A 17,884-nucleotide genomic window follows, 5' to 3' on the forward strand; every position below is an offset into this window, starting at 1 on the left:
TCTAATTTTATTGGTTTGAGTATTCTCCCTTTTTTTCTTGGTGAGTCTGACTAACAGTTTACCAATTTTATTTATCTTCTCAAAGAACCAAATTTTAGCTTCCTTGATCTTTGTTATTGTTTTCTTTGGCTCTATTTCATTTAGTTCTGCTCTGAACTTTATGATTTCTATCCTTCTACTAACTTTGTGTTTTGTTTGTTCTTCTTTCTCTTGTTGCTTTGGGTGTAAGTTTAGGGTTTTATTTTATTTTATTTTTTGCAGTATGCGGGCCTCTCACTGTTGTGGCCTCTCCCGTTGTGGAGCACAGGCTCTGGACACGCAGGCTCAGCAGCCATTGCTCACGGGCCTAGCTGCTCTGCGGCATGTGGGATCTTCCCGGACCGGGGCACGAACCCATGTCCCCTGCATCGGCAGGCAGATTCTCAACCACTGCGCCATAAGGGAAGCCCAAGTTTAGGTTTTTTATTTGAGATTTTTCTTGTTTCTTGAGGTAAGATTATAGTGCTGTAAACATCCCTCTTAGAACTGTTTTTGCTGAATCCCATAGGTTTTGGATCATTATGTTTTCATTGTCATTTGTCTCTAGGTATTTTTTATTTCTTCTTTGATTTCTTCAGTGATCCACTGGTTATTTAGTAACATATTGTTTAGTCTCCATGTGTTTGTGTTTTTTACCTGTTTTTTTCTCCTGTAATTGATTTCTAATCTGTGGCCAGAAAGATGCTTGATATGTTTTCAATTTCCTTAAATTTACCAAGGCTTGATTCATGAACCAAGATGTGATCTATCCTGGAGAATCTTCCATGAGCATTTGAGAAGAAAATGTGTTCGCTTCTTTCAGACAGAATATTCTATAAATATCGATTAAATCTATCTGGTTTAATATGTCATTTAAGGCTTGTGTTTCCTTATTAATTTTCTGTCTGGGTGATCTGTCCATTGGTATAAATGGGTTGTTAAAGTCCCCCACTATTATTGTGTCAATTTCTCCATTTATGGCTGTTAGCATTTGCTGTATACATTGAGGTGCTCCTCTTTTGGGTGCATATATATTTACAATTGTTATATCTTCTTCTTGGATTGATCCCTTGATCATTATGTAATGTCTTTCTTTGTCTCATGTAATAGTCTTTATTTTAAAGTCTATTTTGTCTGAGATGATAATTGCTACTCCAGCTTTCTTTTGATTTCCATTTACATGGAATATCATTTTTCAGTCCCTCACTTTCAGTTTGTATGTGTCCCTAGGACTGAAGTTGTTCTTTTGTAGGCAGCATATTTATTGGTCTTGTTTTTGTATCCATTCAGCCAGTCTATGTCTTTTGGCTGGAGCATTAAACCATTTACATTTAAGGTAATTATCAATGTGTATGTTCCTTTTGCCATTTTCTTATTTGTTTGGGGCTGTTTTTGTAGATTATTTTTCTTCCCTTCCTCCTGTGTTCTCTTCTTTTGTGGTTTTATGATCATCTTTAGTGCTGTGTTTATGCTGCTTTTTCTTTTTTGTGTATGTATCTATTGTAATTTTTTAGTTGGCATTTCCCATAAGATTTTGATAAAGCAGTCTACATATATACATGATTGTTTTAAGTTGCTGGTCTCTTAATTTCAAATTCAATTCCCATTTCCTGCATTTGTACTCTCTTCTTCTCATGGTTGCTGGTTTTGACATCATATTTGTGTATGGATGATTTCCTTCTTTCACTGTATGTTTGCCTTTACCAGCGAGCTTTCCCATTTGTGATTCTCTTGGCTTTCTTTGTGGCCTCTTTTTTTACCCCTCTACCTAGAAAAGTTCCTTTATAATTTGTTGTAATGCCAGTTTTGTGGTGCTGAATTATCCTAGCTTTTGCTTGTCTGTAAAGCTTTTGATTTCTAAGTCAAATCTTAATGAGAGCCTTGCTTGGTAGAGTATTCTTCTTTGTAGGTTTTTCCCTTTCATCACTTTAAACATATCACGCCACTCCCTTCTCTCCTGCAGAGTTTCTGCTGTAAAATCCACTGATAACCTTATGGGGATTCCCTTGCATGTTATTTGTTGCTTTTCCCTCGTTACTTTTAATATTTTTTCTTCGTATTTAATTTTTGTTAGTTTGATTTGTATGTGTCTTGGCATGTTCCTCCTTGGGTTTATCCAGTATGGGACTCTCTGCACTTCCTGGACTTGGGTGACTATTTTCCCCTGTAAAGGAAGTTTTCGACTATAATCTCTTCAAGTATTTTCTCAGGCCCTTTCTCTTTTTCTTCTTCTTCTGGGACCCCTATAATTCAAATGTTGGTAAATTTAATGTTGCCCCAGATGTCTCTGAGACTCTCTTCTTTTCTTTTCATTCTGTTTTCCCTATTCCATTCTGCTGCAGTAATTTCTACCATTCTGTCTTCCAGCTCACTTATCCATTCCTCTGCCTCATTTTTTCTACTATTGATTCATTCCAGTGTATTTTTCATCTCAGTTATTCTATTGTTTATCTCTGTTTGTTTGTTCTTTAGTTCTTCTAGGTCTTTGTTAAACATTTCTTGTATCTTCTTGATCCGTCCCTCCATTCTTTTTCTGAGATCTTGGATCATCTTTACTCCCATTACTCTGAATTATTTTTCAGCTAGATTGGTTATCTCCTCTTCCTTTAGCTGTCCTTGTAGGTTTTTATCTTGCTCCTTCATCTGCAACTACTTCTTTGTTGTAACACTTTGTTTAACTTACTATGTTTGTGGTCTCCTTTCTGCAGGCTGCAGGATTGTAGTTCCTTTTGCTTCTGGGTGTCTGCCCCCTGGTGGGTGAGGTTGGCCCAGAGGTTTGTGCCATTATCTCCTTGAAAGGGGGTTTGACTGGTGTTGTGTTGTCCACAGCCTGCCCTGGATACTGAGCAGGGCCCCTGCTTTGCTCTGTGGTTGTCACTGCCCTGTCATGGCCGGGGTCTGCTCCTTATTATTTGGAGTACAGGCCCCCAGATCTGTTTTTACGTGTGTTTCTGATCTGTGGTGTGAAGTAGGTGGGATTGGAGCACTCCCACTTGGAGAAAAGCCACTGAGTATTCCTCCTATGTTGTCTCCTTTCTCCTGTTGTACAGGCTTACAAAGTACACTATTATTGGCACTGCTCTTAGTCTCATCTTACCTGTAGGTATGATGGCAATTGGCCCTGGTGACTCTCAGGCATTGTTTTCACTGTGCCACCAGTGCAGATTCACTGAGGTCAGGTCCCAGGACTGCAGTAGTCATGCACCTGGACACACTGTGGGAGCTATGGAGGCATCTCAGACTCTGGCCTGGCCCAACCCTCATGTGAACATGTCCACAAAGCCCACAGCTGCTAAAGCCAGACCTTTTCCAACTGCAGGAGCACTTGTTGTCCTTTTGGATGTTTCATAGGTGCTGAATTTAGGAAGCTGTAAGGGGAAGTGTAACTCCATGGTTTATGCACCCGTAGGGAGAGAGTTCAGCCCTTCTTCTGATGTCTCACAGCCCCGGGGCTCAGCTGTGGTTTCAGCCCCACTTCTTCATGTGTTCCTGCCATGGAGTCTGCTCTTGAGGTTGCCAGAGCAAATGAGCCTATCAGGCAGGAAGGAGCCAAGGCAGCAATTGGGGCAAGTGGGCCACCCAGGCAGGAGGATGCAGGGGTAGTGATTGGAATGTGTGAGCTTGTCTGGGAGCAATCGGAGCAAGTGTGTCACTCAGGCACGGTGGGGGGAGGGGGGAGGAGGTGATGACAGGGGCACATGACCCAGCTCCAGTAGAAGCCCTCTCTAGTGCCTGTGGAGGCAGGAGCCAGAGCATGAGAAGAAAGGCTGCAATGGCAGCCTTGCCTTTAGTGTATCACTCAACAATGGTGTTTCCTTTCTGTGGCAATCTGGGCTTCCTCCATGAGCATTTCCTTTTGTGGAGTTCCTCATTCACGTCTCCTCACAGACAACAGCAATCCCTTCATCCAGTCTGCTCTCCAAACACCACGTTCCAGCACCCAGCCCCCGTGGACATTTGTGGACACCCATCTGAGGCTGGAGTACACAGGGCCGAGGCATGGACCATCTGTATAGGTCTCAGTCTGTCTTGTCTGTCACCAACCAGTTGCTGTGTTCTCCTCTGAGCCCCTAAAGTTCACTTTCTGTCCCAGTTCATCTTCCCACCAGTAAGGGGGATTTCCCAGATGTGAGAACTTCTCCTCACCTTCAGCTCCCTGCCAGGGGAGCAGGTTTCATCCTGCTTCCTCTCCTCTTCCTTTTCCCTTCTTTCTTTCATCCTATCCAGTTACATGGGGATCTTTCTTGTCCTTTTAGGTGTCTGAGGTCCTCTGCTAGTGTTCATCAGGTGTTCTGTGAGAATTGTTCCATTTGTAGGTGTATTCTTGATGCATTTGTGCATGAGAGATGAACTCCACGTCCTCCTACTCCACCATCTTGGAATGTCTGAAAGACTTTAAGTTTTAAGTTGACTGTTTTGTATTTTATTTTTCATGTAATGGGCCATTATGAATTTTCGGTTGTTCTCAACATTCCCTCTCTTACAATCTCACCTGTTTTCACGGCTTCAGCCAACATCTCCAAACAAATAATTCTACAGTCTTTATCTCCATTTCACTTACCCTCATAAATTTTCACTTTGTATTTTCAATTGCTTGATGGATATTTTCATCTGGGTGCTCTTACAGTACTTCAAGCTTTTAAGTTAAAGTTTTAATCTTATATCCCAAATCAGCTCTTTTTCTAGACTTTACTATTTTCCCTATCTAGCACTTTTTCTGTGACCCAGGTCCAAAACCTGGAAGTCAACTTTGACTCCTTTTTCTCCTCGTGACCCATCCAAGTCCAAATAAACTGTAGTTCAGGGACTTATCGTTGAGTACCTGCTTTGGGCTATAGTCTTCTTGACTTGCCAGCTCTTATTATACTCTTCTAAGGATAATTCTCTTGAAGGCATCCTATGGGCATGCCTATAATAATGAGGTGGAAGGGAAATTAACTAAAAGAAGAATGAGGCTAATGTTACAGATACATCAAGAAGGATCATGAGAATGGATAAAAAATTTCACAGATGACTTTAAGAAAGATATAGCAGCAGAGTAGTGAGAACAGTGGTAGTGGATACATGATGATAAAGTGTTATAAGGGTGTGGTATGAAAGTCAGGGCTGGAAATACAATATCTTGAGGATATGAGGAAAAGGCAATACTAGGACTGGGCAGTAAGAGTGGGGCAAACCTTTACATATGTATGATTATAAAACATGTTGATTGGCACTAGACTGTCCAGATTCAAATCCCAGTACCGTTATTCCCCACAGCTCCCTGACCTTAGGCACACAGAGATTACTTCTCTGTCCCTCAGTTTCTTCATGTCTAAAATGGAGATTAATAATACATACCTCAAGGGTTATTGTGAGGATTAAATAAGTTTATATAGATAGAGCACTACTGTGAAGACAGACCCAAATAAGAGCTGCTTCTCTCAAGAAAAAAGTACTTCTGTAGTCTGAGCCAGAGGACCTGAGGCATTTTTCTGAATAATATTGGGCATAAGCCTTCTTTTAAAAACTAAGTCAGGGATTGCCTCATAAATGGACTTGCCTTGGTGTTGCTACATGTATGGTGCAACCCCAAATGACTACATGGTGTTGATAAGGTACAGATATTTCATGAAATGTATTATCAAAGGTGATTCCTTTTTTTTTAAAGGAGCTTGAACAAGAGTCTTTATCTGTGATTGGATTTAATCTGTCTCCTGTTATAATTTGTACCTATTAATTTATTATAACAAAGCAAATTTTCCTAAACATCTAAACTGTGCCAGGCTCTGTGCTCAATGCAAAATAGAGTATCAAAAACTATGATACACAATCTCTGAATTTACAACACAGTCAAGATATAGTTAAGGGGAGAAAAAATAGCACAGATACTATGTAAATCAAAATATAAAACAGAATTTTGATGGAAAGCGAGAGGTACAATGTCTGCAGCATCTGAGGCCTATGACCCTGTTTTTCTGAATCTGTCTAGGGTGCCCTAGGTGGCGGAGGCTGACCCCCATGGTGGTCATGCTCCATGTCATGTTGGGATCCAGGATGCCACACAGCATTGCTTAGGGTATTGATGTATGTGGTAAAGCACATGTGGACATACATGAGATCTATTTTTCTCAAGAATTCATTGGAAGGTAGAGTCTCAGACTATGGCCTGATCTACAATCCCAGGCTCCAGTCCTGCACTCCTGATCCTGAGACAGATAGAGAGATACAATAAAGAATCCTTGAGCAGAAGTACTCATCAGGGATGAAGGGGACTACTCTCTGGTGTTGAGATTTGCTGATTTCCTTTGCACAATCCCACATTTTTGGTGTATAATTGAGTTGCCATGTTTTGGTGAAGGACTCAGATATCTTTGACAGTGTTAGGCACAGCACAACTCTTGATGAGATGATCTCTATGAGCATTAGAAAAGGGTAGCTGAGGGCAGGTGCAGGAGTCAACCTTCACTGGGAAACACTACATCAGGTTTGCCAAAGCGGTACCATAACAATTGTAAAGTCCATGCACTCTACGTCACGGCAGGGATGGTGAGTGACATACCAAAACTGCTGCCTCATCCATGAAAGAAGAGAAAAAAGGAGAAAGAGAAGAATATAATGAAAGGTCTAATCTCAAAACACAAACCAAAAAGAATCAGGTTCAGTTGCCATCCTCTTTCCCCAGTCTCTATGTCTCAGACAAGAGCAGCTTCATTTTCTCATTTTTCTGATCTTAGTGGCCTTAGGGATCTACATTCCAGCTGTCTTTTGACTCTGCCATTTGTGAGAGCAAAGTACTATCCAGAATAAGGTGGATGAGTATGGAAAAGGAAACAATATATTTGGCTTGGATTTCTATATTTTTCACAATCATTAACCAAAATAAACTAAGGAATGTTAATACACACACACACACATATATATATATATTTAAGTTTAATCAAGGTTATAAAATGGAATGAATCTCATACTGTGAAATGTGAATAGTAACCAAAATTATCTCCTCCTTCCAGGCATTCAAAGTACAGTGTCCAGTTCCTGGACCACAGCCTTTGACTCCTTCCCCTCTTGCCTTCTCCCTCTTGTTTCCATATTCATGTCACTTTGGCAGGACAGTTTCCCAGGACACTTAAGTCAGGAAGGCCCTCTGTCTTAGCAAAAGAGCCATCATATACTCCTTCAATACTTGCTTATCATTTTCCCTCTTTGCTAAATCTTAAGTGTTAGTAGGTAAAGGGTCTGCTATGTTCACATGTATATAACCTGAACACAATAGTGCCTAGCACACAACAGGTTTTCAATTTATTGAATAAATTAGCAGATTATTATCAGATTCTCAAGAATGAGATCCAGTCTGCAAGGATGACATTACAAAGATGAAAAAATATGTTTTAAGTTCTCAAAACTTCAAAGTCTTAGTGAAGGTGGGAGGGAAATATGCATAAGATGAATTATAAGATAGAGTTATGAAGAGTTTAATAGGCACACATAGTGCTGTTGAAAGTCTGAAAAAAGATATCAATCCTGCCAGAAGGGTCGGGGTAGTCTTCACAGAGGAGTTAAGGACTTTGCTGAGTTTTAAGAGCTAGGAGGAACACATTTTTTAGCTAGCAGAGAGTAAAGCAAGAGGATTAGAAATATGAGTAGTGTGGTGAGCAGTAGATTAAATTAGAGCTCAGAGCTACTTTGAATTTCAGCCTTGTTTTATCTACAGGAAGTCACAGCCAGAGCATATTGTCACGAGTTGAAGTCTAAATTGCTTTAAGATCACAAGTTCCCAAAGGGAAAGGACCATGCCTTTGGTGTGTTCTCTCAGAATTTCATGCCTGCTGCACTGTAGGTGTTCAATAAATATTTAATAATAATGAGTTGATTAATTGAGAGCATTCATGTTCCATATGCATGGGTAGAGCCTTCTTTTCATTTTAATTATATTGCTTTAATCATCATTAAATAGTATTTCTTAGACAGCAGTTTGATTCATTGTTAAACACACAAGCTGCCTAAGTTCCCAACCTTAAGGTAAATAGCAATATCAGAGAATAATCCTCTTTACACTGTGATATATGACTTTGTGACACTGCCTATATAAAATGGAAACAGTGGAATTCTGGAAGGGTACTTATGGAGAGATAGCATCTGAATGGATGTTAGAAAGGACTTGTGAAACTGGGGAGGTATTTTTAAAACACAACTCAGATTGTATTGCTCTCCTTTGTAAAACTCCCCATAGCTTCTGATAGTTTAGCTTTGTGATTATTGTAGTGCAGGGGTCTCAAATTGAGACCAAAGTGTAGATGTTAAACATGTGTTATGAGATTAGACAGATCTCTCAGAATTAGAGTTTGTGTGATAAATTTCAAAAAATGCTGTTGTCCCCTACCTCCAGCCATGTTTTGGCACGTGGAAATGTGAACCCAAATTTGCTAGAAATTCTAATTTTTCAACATAAACTGGATATCTAAAATTTCAAGTGAAGTCTAATTTTGAAAAGTTGGACCAAATTTATAAAATACAGTTTATGCCAAGCAAAATATATCTGCATGATAGTACTATCAACTAGCTGAAATTTGCCTCCTTTGGGATAAAACCTAGACCAATCTACAATTGGTGTCAGTTAACTTTATGTCATGATTTCTGGCATAGGGGTTAAAACTCTAGGAAATGTAATCAGTGTTGTGAAAAGCAAATGCCCAAGTCAAAGGGCTAAATTTATAAGTGGGAAGTATAGAAAGTAGTATCAAGGCCTAAGGATAGAAGATTAAGGCAGGAGAGCTCTGTGGAACCTACAGTACATCACAGCAGCAAAAAGTGGTCCATGATGTTATAGATTCCTTAGTAATTTTCTAAAGCAAAAAGCCAATCTAATGAAAATGCCTTCCTTCAGTACTTAACATGCATGGTCTCTAATCAGGCAACTTCATCATTAATATTCATATATGAAGAGGCAAAATAACTAAGAAGGAGTAAGAGCATACTATTAACCAAATTCTCAGAATAGTATTCATCTCTTCATAGTGTCAAGTGGAAATATTGGTCATAAGGAATACAGGCTTACTGAGTGGGGTACAAAAGTTTACTTCTTGGTGAGTGTCCCCAAAGAGAAACCTCTAGCACTTGGGAAACAAGACATAAATACTTAACATAATTAGATATTAATATTAAAGAATATCTGAAGCAAATTCAAAATGAGAGGTATGTCCAGTCAACAGTGGGGAATTTCAGAAGCTCAGAAAAGGTTTCAGAAAGGAGGCAGTACTTAAATGAAGAATGGATTCATACAGTCTTCATTGATTCATTAATTCAACAAATATTTATGAAATGCTAGACATTGTTCTGTATATTGGAGATATAATAGAGAAGAAAATAATATCTTCATGGAGTTTATATTCCAGTGTATAAAAATAAACAATAGAGCTTCCCTGGTGGTGCAGTGGTTGAGAGTCCGCCTGCCGATGCAGGGGACACGGGCTCGTGCCCCGGTCCGGGAAGATCCCACATGCCGCGGAGCAGCTAGGCCCGTGAGCCATGGCCGCTGAGCCTGCACGTCCGGAGCCTGTGTTCCGCAACGGGAGAGGCCACAACGGTGAGAGTCCCACGTACCGCAAAAATAAGTAAATAAATAAATAAACAATAAACATGTTGACAAATAAATAATTTCGGGTATTTATTCATGCTGCAAAGAAAATAAAAGACAATAGAAGGGACTGGTGTGGTATTGGAGCTTAGGCATCTCTTAAGGCGTTTATGACCTATGTGATGGAAAGGACCCAGAAGGTAAAGGTCTTAGAGGAAAGCATCTCACAAAGAAAGAATAGAATAAAAGGAGGGAATGAGTTTAGTGGGTTAAAGAAAGGAGGTAGGAGAGGGTAGAGTTATGAGATGACATTAGAAAGGTAGTCTAGGATCATCCAGCAGCATCTAGAGACATAGTAAGTGTTGGAGTTTTGTTCTATTTTTAATAGACAGCCATTGGAGTGCATTAGGCAGAGGAGAAATATGATATGAATAATATATATATATATATATATATATTTTTTTTTTTTTTTTTTTTTTGCTGTACATGAGCCTCTCACTGTTGTGGACTCTCTCATTGCGGAGCACAGGCTCCGACGCGCAGGCTCAGTGGCCATGGCTCACGGGCCCAGCTGCTTCACGGCATGTGGGATCTTCCCGGACCGGGGCACGAGCCCATGTCCCCTGCATCGGCAGGTGGACTCTCAACCACTGCGCCACCAGGGAAGCCCCATGAATAATATTTTTAAAGAGCACACTGACAGTTCTATGTAAAATTGACTTGAAGGACAAAGAATAGAAGTAGATAGACATCCTAGAAGATGAGTGCACCAGGCAAGCGATTAAAATGTCCTGACTTTTATTTTAACAGTGATGAATTTTATACAAGTGCTATGACAAATAAATAAGATGGGACCATGAAAGAGAGGATTTTGAATGCCAGCTTTGGGGAATTAATTCAATTCTTAAGAGAGCACTGAGGTTCCTGACCACAGGATTGTTGTGACAGTAGAGAAATAATTTTCTTGACTGTTTATTACTTATTTCACTCCCTTAGAACATAAATTTTATGAGGAAATTTGTCTTATTCTCCAGGACCCCAGTATGATCACTAGCATCACCACAAAACTATATAAGTATATTAAAGACAGGCATGATGCTAATTTGACTTTGAACACATAGTTGTTAGCACAGAGTAGGTTCTCAAAGAGTGATGAATAAGTATATGAATGAACAATGTATTGGATGAAACAAATTGGATTTAATGGAGAGATAATAGAAATGTAACAGGCAATGAGATTGCTACAATAATACAGATTTGAAGAGCAAAGGGACTAAATTAATGAAAGAACAAATGGAGTAAAGGAAAAGAAAACAATCTATATTTTGAAGAGAATCAACAAAACTTGGAAAGAGTGGTGGCCCACTGATCATAAAAGATAAAATTTGAGCAAGAGGTAAAAGATAACTGTAGCAGATATGGCAGATAAGCATGGCATATCCATTCCACACACACCCCCACTCCATGCTCTTTCCAGTTTGCTATCCTAGTTTATAGAGATAGGAAAACTGAAAATCACATTTCCCTGACACCCTTGCATCTGGGGTTCTGGGTGGATAGAGATTTTCACTGATGTATTTGCATGATATATGAAAGCAGAATTGAAGTGAAGGTCACACTGCTTGCTTTTGACATTTTGCTGGCAAACACAGCCATGGAGGTATTTGGATTTTTTATGTCAGCTTTTAACAGCAGTTTCAGGGTCTAATCAATTTGCTTCATGGTCGTCTAGAGTCAGAGAGCAGAGCTTCTTTTTTGCTGATGCAGATTATAGCAGGTTTAGTTGTGGTCCCAGGGCTAACAACAGTAATGGTTTCTGAGTTATAGCAGTTTGCAGATGATGGTGACTTTCAGGTCATGTCAGCACATGGGTATGGTAGTATTTGCTACCATGAAAAAGCAGCAGCTTACTTGGCAGGCAAATACAGTATGATGGTCTTGGGGGTTATTCTTGAAAGATCAATATATTTTATTTCTTCAACTTTTGGAGTGATTCTATAAGTTATGTATTACCCTGAAAGATAAGGAGAAGACATTTTGTTTCCTTAGATGAGTTGAAATAGGCAGTATGATAAGAGGGAAGCAAAGCCAAGATAGGATAAGAAAACTTCAGCACACATCCACAGAGCAATAAGCAAGTATAAATGAATTAACATCTTGGGAACTGAGAACAGAAGATGGCTGCACCATCAAGGAGGGCACAGGAAGCAGTCAGTGCCCTGCTAAGAAGTGAGAGCCTCCAATAGGCTCACTGAAAACAGAAAGATCCATTGGAAAGCATTCCCATAACTGTTTAGGTGACTTTGAATGGTCTGTGTACATGTTTCGAACATTGTCAAAAAGAGGAAGCATGGGATTACGCCACTGGATACAGTGCCTGTTTTGTTTGTGAGCCAAGACTCCAGGGGCAGGTGCCAGCATAAAACAGCAGAAATGAATGGAAACACACACTAGGTACAACAAAATACAGGGCATCCTGGAGGCTGCTGTTAGAAATAGAGGGGCAAAAATGCTTTCCCCACAGAATCTGAATGGTCTAGGAAAATCCCAGAGTGAACTGTTGGAAATAGTTTTTTCAATGGAACATCATAATGATTTGCAGAGTCATGGAACTAGGTTTCCAGACAGCTCTCAGCAAACTTAGACCAAAGATTAGATAAGAAAGAGTACAATAAAGTAGAATAGAAAAAAGGGAGAGATATATATGACCATGAATCTGTGGGAGTATTTTGCAAATGTTTATAATTTTTTTTCATTTAATTCATTTGTTATGCATTTATCCTTTTTCTGTATTTTCACGCTGACATATTTCACAAAGCACATAAGAAATAGTTATGTATGGCAGTGCTTGAGGACAAGACAGTGGGGTAGAAAGAATTGAGTTCACCTCCTCTCACAAAAACACCAAAATCACAACTAACTGCTAAACAACAATCAACAAAAAAAGACTGGAACCTACTAAAAAAGACATTCTACATCCAAAGACAAAGAAGAAGCCACAACAAGATGGTAGAAGGGGTGCTTTTTCCATACAATCAAATCCCATACCTGCTTGGTGGGCTACCCACAAACTGGAAAATAATTATATCACAGAGGTTCTCCTACAGGAGTGAGAGTTCTGAGCCCCACTTCAGGGTCCCAAGCCTGGGGGTCTGGAATTGGGAGCATTGGCTCAGAGCATTTGGCTTTGAAGACCAGCAGGGATTCAGTGCAGGAGCTCCACAGGACTGGAGAGTATAAATGCAGGATATTAGAAATACATTTGAAATTAAGAGACCAAAAACTTAAAACAATCTTGTACATATAGAGACTGAGAAAAAACAATGTTTCATGTGCACTGGGGTACAGGACAAAGCAGTGATTCCATAGGAGCCTGGGCCAAACCTACCTGTGGGTCTTGGAGGGTCTCCTGGGGAGGCGGAGGCTAGCTATGGCTCATTGTGGGGACAAGGACACTTTAGGCAGAAGCCCCAGGGAGTATTCATTGGCATGAGCTCTCCTGGAGGTTGTCATTTTGGCACCAAGATGTGGCCCCACTCAACAGACTGTGGGCTCCAGTGCAGGGACACCTCAGGCCCAGCAAGCAACAGGGTGGGAACAGAACCCGACTCATCACAGATAGGCTGCCTAAAGTTGCCCTGAGTCCACAGCCACCTCTAAACACACCCCTTGACAAGGCACTGCCTATGAGAGGGACAAGACCCAGCTCCACCCACTAGGGGGCAGTCACTAGTCCCTCCCACCAGGAAGCCTACACAAGCCCCTGGACCAATCTCACCCACCAGGGGGCAGACACGAGAACCAAGAGGAAATACAGTCCTGCAGCCTGAAGAACAGAGATCACAAACACAGAAAGTTAAACAAAATGAGAACAGCAGAGAAATGTGCTCCAGATGAAAGAATAAGATAAAACCTCAGAATAAGTAAGTGAAGTAGAGATAGGCAATCTAACAGAAAAAGAATTCAGAGTATTGATAGTAAAGATGATCCAAGGTCTCAGAAAAAGAATGGAGTCAGTGACCCAGAAGATACAAGAAATGTTTACTAAAGAGCTAGAAGATTTAAAGAACAAACAGAGTTGAACAATATAATTATGGAAACAAAAAGTACACTAGAAGGAATCAATAGCAGAATAAATGAGGCAGAAGAATGAATAAGTGAGCTGGAAGACAGAAAGGTGGAAATCACTGCCATGGAACAGAATATAGAAAAAAGAATGAAGATAAATGAGACCAGTTTAAGAGACCTCTGGGACAACATTAAACATGTTAACGTATGCATTATAGGGGTCCCAGAAAGAGAAGAGAGAGAGAAAGGGACTGAGAAAATATTTGAAGAGATAATATCCAAAAACTTCCCTAACATAGGAAAAGAAACACTCGCTCAGGTCTGGGAAACACAGAGAGTTACATACAAGAAAAACTCAAGGAGGAACATGCTGAGACACATATTAATCATGTTGACAAAAATGAAAGACAAAGAGAAAATATTAAAAACAACAAGAAAAAGCAACAAATAATATACAAAGGAATCCCCATAAGTTTATCAGCTGATATTTCAGCAGAAACTCTGCAGGACAGAAGGGAGTGTCATGGTATATTTAAAGTGATGAAAGGGAAAAAACTACCACCAAAAATACTCTGCCCAGCAAGGTTATCGTTCAGATTCAACAGAGAAATCAAAAGATTTACAAACAAGAGCTAAAAACTAAGAGAATTCAGCACCAACAAACCAGTTTTATGACAAATGCTAAAGAATCTTTTCTAGGCAAAAAAGAAAAGGCCACAACTAGAAACAAAAAAAATTATGAATTGGAAAGCTCATTGGTAAAGGAAAACATACAGTAAATGTAAGAAATCATCCACACACAAATAGGATATCAAAACCAGCAATCATGAGGAGAGTATAAATGCAGGATATTAGAAATACATTTGAAATTAAGAGACCAAAAACTTAAAACAATCTTGTACACATAGAGACTGTGGGAAACACAAGCCAAAAAATCTACAGTAGATACACACATAAAAAAGTAAAAGCTGGGCTTCCCTGGTGGCACAGTGGTTGACAGTCCACCTGCTGATGCAGGGGACACAGGTTCGTGCCCCAGTCCGGAAGATCCCACATGCCATGGAGTGGCTGGGCCCGTGAGCCATGGCCACTGAGCCTGCATGTCCAGAGCCTGTGCTCCACAATGGGAGAGGCCACAACAGCGAGAGGCCCACGTACTGAAAAAAAAAAAAAAAGTAGAAGCAGTCAAAACACATCAAATCATGAGAAGAGAACAGAAGAGGAAGGGAAGAAAAAAGACCTAAAAATCCAAAACAATTAACAAAATGGGAATAAGAAAATACATATTCATAATTACCTTAAATGAAAATGAATTAAATGGTCCAACCAAAAGACATAGACTGGTTGAATGGATACAAAAATAAGACCCATGTATATACCATCTTCAAGAGACCCACATCAGATCTAGGGACACATACTGACTGAAAGTGAAGGAATGGAAAAAGGTATTCTATGCAGATGTAAATCAAAAGAAAGCTGGAGGAGCAAAACTCATATCAGATAAAGTAGGCTTTAAAATAAAGACTGTTACAAGAGACAAAGAAAGACACTACATAATGATCAAGGGATCAATCCAAGAAGATATAACAATTGTAAATATGTATGAACTCAAAATTTGGGTTCATACATAGAAGCACTTCAATATATGAGGCAAATGCTAACAGCCATAAAAGGAGAAATCTACAGTAACACAATAATAGTGGGGATTTTAGCACCCCACTTACATCAATGGACAGATCATCCAGGCAGAAAATCAATAAGGAAACATTGACCTTAAGTGCACTTAATTGATATTTATACAGCATTCCATTTGAAAGCAGCAGAATACACATGCCTCTCAAGTGCACATAGAATATTCTCCAGGATAGATCACATGCTGGGCCACAAAGCAGGCTTCAGTAAATTTATAAAATTTGAATCATATCAAGCATCTTGTCTAACCACAATACTATGAGATTAGAAATAAACTACAAGAAAAAAGCTGTAAAAAACACAACCACATGGAGGTTAAACAACATGTTACTAAACAGCTAATGGATCACTGAAGAATTCAAAGGGGAAATAAAAAAGTACCTAGAGACACATGAAAATGAAAACATAATGATTCAAAACCTATGAGATGCAGGAAAAACAGTATAAGAGGGAAGTTTACAGCAATACTGTCTTACTTCAGGAAACAAGAAAAATCTCAAATAAAAAAACCTAACCTTACACTAAAAAATGTTATTTGCCACAACATAGATGGATCTGAAGATTATCATACTAAGTGAAGTAAGTCAGACAAAGAAAGGCAAATATCATATAATATCAGTTATATACAGAATCTAAAAACACATGATGCAAATGAACTTATTTACAAAACAAAAGCAGACTCACAGACTTAGAGAATGAACTTATAGTTACCAGAGTAAAAGATGGCAGAGGGATAGATTGGGAATTTGTGATTGACATGTACGCATGGCTATATTCAAAATAGATAACCAACAAGGTCTTACTGTAAAAATTTTTTTTCATTTAAAAAATTTAAATAGATAAAAAATAAAAGAAACAAACAAAACCCAAAGTTAGTAGAAGAAATCATAAAGGTGAGAGTAGAAATAAATGGAATAGAGACAAAGAAAACAATTAAAAAAATCAATGGAACTAAAATCCGCTTCTTTGAAAAGAGAAAACTGATAAATCTTTAGCCAGACTCATCAAGGAAGAGAAAAGAAAGGGCTCAAATAAATAAAATGAGAAATGCAAAAGAAGTTATAAGCCACACCACAGAAATACAAAGGATCATAAGAAACTACTACAAGCAACTATATGCCAATAAAATGGACAATCTGTAAGAAATGGACAAATTCTTAGAAAGGTACAATCTTCCAAGACTGAACCCAGAAGAAATAAAAAATGTGAATAGATAAATCACGAGTACTGAAATTGAAACTGTGATCAAAAATCTTCCAACAAACAAAAGTCCAGGACCAGATGGCTTCACAGGTGAATTCTATCAAACATTTAGAGAAGAGTTAACACCTCTCCTTCTGAAACTATTTACAAAAAGTTACAGAGGAAAGAATACTCCTAAGCTCATTCTATGAGGCCACCATCAGGCCACCCTGATACCAAAACCAGAAAAGATACCACCAGAAAAGAAAATTACAGGCCAATATCACTGATGAACATAGACACAAAAATTCTAAACAAATTACTAGTAAACTGAATCCAACAATATACTAAAAGGATCATCATACCCCATGATCAAGTGGGATTTATCACAGGGATGCAAGGATTTTTCAATATTCACAAGTCAATCACTGCAATACGCCACATTAACAAGTTGAAGAATAAAAACCATATGATCACCTCAATAGATGCAGAAAAATTTTGACAAATTCAACACTGATTTATATAATAACTCTCCAGGAAATGGACAAAGAGGGAACATATCTCAACACAATAAAGGCTTTATAGGACAAACCTACAGCTAACATCATACTCCATAGTGAAAAGCTGAAAACATTTTCTCTAAGATCAGGAACAAAACCAGGATGTCCACCCACTCTACTTTCATTCAGCATAGTTTTGGAAGTCTTAACCACAACAATCAGAGAAGAAATAAAATAAATAAAAGGAATCCAAATGGGAAAGGAAGTAGTAAAACTGTCACTGTTTGAAGACGACATGATACTATACAGAGAAAATCCTCAAGATGTACCAGAAAACTACTAGAACTCATCAATGAATTTGGTAAAGTGGCAGGATACAAAGTTAATGTCCAGAAATCTGTTCCATTTCTATACACTAACAACAAAAGATCAGAAAGAGAAATCAAGGAAATAATCCCATTTACCATTGTATCAAACATAATAAAATACCTAGGAATAAACCTACCTAAGGAGGCAAAAGACCTGTACTCAGAAAACTATAAAATGCTGATGAAAGAAATTGAAAATGACAGAAACAAATGGCAAGATATAACATGTTCTTGGATGGGAAATGAAAATGACTATACTACCCAAAGTAATCTACAGTTTTAATGCAATCCCTATCAAACTACCAATGGCATTTTTCACAGAACTAGAACAAAATATTTTACGATTTGTATGGAAACACAAAAGACCACAAATAACCAAAGCAATCTTTAGAAAGAAAAATGGAGCTGGAGGGTCCCTGACTTCAGACTATACTACAAAGTTGTAGTCACTAAAAGAGTATGACACTGGCACAAAAACAGAAATATAGATCAATGGAACA

At 38.8% G+C, this 17,884-nt stretch overlaps 1 pseudogene; it reads left to right on the forward strand.

The window, feature by feature from the left end:
• The first annotated feature begins 3,512 nt into the window (after positions 1–3,512).
• Positions 3,513–6,784, forward strand: LOC132435755 (malectin pseudogene; annotated as a pseudogene).
• Positions 6,785–17,884: the final 11,100 nt, after the last annotated feature.

The sequence above is a fragment of the Delphinus delphis genome, chromosome 13 (genome assembly GCF_949987515.2).
Source record: "Delphinus delphis chromosome 13, mDelDel1.2, whole genome shotgun sequence".
Lineage (NCBI taxonomy): Eukaryota > Metazoa > Chordata > Mammalia > Artiodactyla > Delphinidae > Delphinus > Delphinus delphis.